We start from the raw sequence: 3,119 nt of genomic DNA, 5'->3' as shown, positions 1-3,119 counted from the left end.
ATTATCACTATACACAATACATCATATGTGCAAAATGTATCCAATTTAATGTGTTTACATCAAAAAAAAGAATGACATATTTTTATTGATTTTACTGCGATTTCTGTGCATTTGAGCCAAATTGTTACGTGTACAAGAGCTATATTGTGTATTTTATTAAATTAATATATAGTTGTGTTGCAATATACATGGGCTTATATTGTATTTGGCAACTGTTGCCTTAGTAGCTGTCGAACTCTATGAGTTTAATTTAGTTTGGGTTTTTCTTTGGTGTGTTGTCCTCTCTACTATTCTGCGTCCTTGCAGCTGGCTTCAGTGCTTTGAGACATCTGTCTTTTCTACCCCATGGTCTAATGGACTCCTTCTCATAAACTGTTCAAAGCTTGATGAGCCAGCAAATTTATAAGACAAACAAACACAACTACAACAAAAAAGCAACAACCACAGTACAACTACAGAACAAACGTTTGAGTATTTTGACTTAGCCAGATTTTTTCAAGGCAGCTATTTTCTTTCAACTATTACTGTTATTACTGTTTGAGTTCTGTTTTATTTCGATTTTTTGGTTTCTTTTCAAAAACAAACCTGCCATATCTGAGGTGGAGTCGTCACCATGGCAATGATCATATAACTGCCTTATTGTCATTGAGGAGAGCTCCTTGTTATTGTCGAGCTTGTGACTATACTATGAAGCACTGGTCCACAAGAATGTGCATTTTTGTATAAAGGGCCAAAAAAAGGTTCCTTTTTGAGCAGTCTATATGTTCTTACTGTATGTATTACTACACTGTTAAATACGCATACAAGTTTTTCGCACCTTCGAGAGAAACTTGACATCTTAAAATCATGTTTTGGGTCTTGTTGTTTTCCGTTTTTTATGTTTTAGCTGTAGAGTTAGGATTGAGATTTTGCTTTGAGTTGAGGACCACGGTGTGTATTAACCAAGTGCGCTCACCTTGAAGCTTTTTAAAATAAATCAAATGATAAATATTTATTTTTTAAATCTTGGAACATTGCGGAACATACCCTCTGGAAAATGAAGGGGGAGATGCTTTTATAACATTCAATGACAATAAGATAAGGACAGTAGGTTAGCAATCCAGTTTGAGTGGACCTGGCCAGAAACCCCCAAAGCTTTTCTAAGAGAGGTGCCCATACAGAGAGAGAATGGTAATTGGTAAGTCCAAAAGCAGCTCCTGGTGTATTTATTAGGTGTATTATGGTAGGCTTTATGGCAGCAATGCCAGTGAAACACAAATGATAGAAAGTCCCGATAAATCGACTCAATGATGATAGTCCCACCCGTCGATGGATAGACTCAATATTGTGTCATCTAAAACTGCCACGACAGGGAGTCAGCTAAACGACGGACGTCACCTCCGTCGTAAAACACAGCAGAATATAAAGACATAATATCTCTTATTTTCCCCCTTTACTCTACCATTCACTCACCTATTTATTTATTTATTTATTTATTGGACGGTTTCTTCCTCTCCTAGCCGTCTGATCCCTAGCCTCAAAGGAGAGAACACAGAAACTGCTCTGGGGTCGTTTTTTTAAAACCTCCCGTTTCTTCTGGGTGCCGTGGGTTTATTTATGTTGTAGCAATGAGATAGGCTGTTGTGTGTGTGTGTGTGTGTGTGTGTGTGTGTGTGTGTGTGTGTGTGTATGTGTGGGGGGAGGGGTTGTGGAGGTGGTGGTGGCTGGAAGGGAGTGCTTTTGTGTTTGTTTCTAAATTAGATTTTTTTTTTTTTTTCAACACAGTGACAAGTCTGACATGTCTGACATTCACAACACAAACGGCGACACATAATGAAAGTGTGCAGCTGCACAGTGCAGCGTATAGTTCTGATCTCAGCACCACGGCAGACTGATGCCTCAATAGTGACACGATTACCCTCGCCCCTCCACCCCACCAGTGCACCTTCAACAACACAATTATTTTCATTAAAATGAACAGTACCTTCAGGGGACATACTGTATATAGACGTTTAGAGAGGTTAACTGCATCCCAGACACACATGCTGACACTCTCCACTTGTCATCACAGTTTGTTTTCTTTTAATACAAGTTTCATATTTTTATGGCTTTTCGACAGTGCTCCTGCCATGCAGTGTGTGTGTGTGTGTGTGTGTGTGTGTGTGTGTGTGTATGTGTGTGTGTGTGTGTGTGTGTGTGTGTGTGTGTCTGTGTGTCAGTGTGTTAAAGAAAGAAAGAGAGAGTGTGTGTGTGTCAGTCAGAGAGTATGTGTGTGTGTGTGTGTGTGTGTGTGTGTGTGTGTGTGTGTGTGTGTGTGTGTGTGTGTGTGTGTGTGTGTGTGTGCCTGTATTTGTTTCTGAGTGTGAGAGAGCCTTTTTCAGGCCCGAGCACTCTCGACAAAAAACAAAAAAACAATTGCTTTCTCTCAACTACTCTGTAACCTCATTGTGTTGTAATCCACTACTGTCACATTAAACCAGCCCTGTGTTCCCGTCTATCGTTTAAACCTCACAAACAGTGAAGAGGTCATTCCAGGACTCTCTCTCTCTCCCTCTCTCCCTCTCTCTCTCTCTCTCTCTCTCTCTCTCTCTCTCTCTCTCTCTCTCTCTCTCTCTCTCTCTCTCTCTCTCTCTCTCTCTCTCTCTCCCTCTCCCTCTCTCTCTCTCTCTCTCTCTCCCTCTCTCTCTCCATCTCTCCCTCTCTCTCTCTCTCTCTCTCTCTCTCTCTCTCTCTCTCTTAAAATCAGGCCATCCAAATAGAAATATCATTACAGATCAGAAACTCCCCCTATTAAACAGCTGTTGCCTCTGGTGGTGCTGCTGCCTCTCCTGTCTGGAGTGTTTCTACGGCCTGCATGGGCTGGCAGACCCTGGGTTATGAAACCAGGGCTGTGAGGTCCAGTGAAGTGGAAGGTATGCTTTATGGCCCCGGCCCCCCGCCCTCTCTCCTCTCTCAGGCTATTTGCTGTCTAATGGAGCAGAAGTTGCTGAGGTCAACAGATAGTTGGGGATCCAGCGTAATGTACAGTCCCTCATTATTGTCTAATTACACTCTGTGGGCAGGCAGAAGGATTGATCGCTGCATTAGTCAGACGGGTATTTTTGGCCCGTCTGAGATTGTTGGTTTTTACAGAGCTATTG

This window comes from Nansenia antarctica (genome assembly GCF_963989245.1).
Source record: "Nansenia antarctica genome assembly, chromosome: 1".
Classification (NCBI taxonomy): domain Eukaryota; kingdom Metazoa; phylum Chordata; class Actinopteri; order Argentiniformes; family Microstomatidae; genus Nansenia; species Nansenia antarctica.
Note: the sequence above shows the minus strand (reverse complement) of the source record.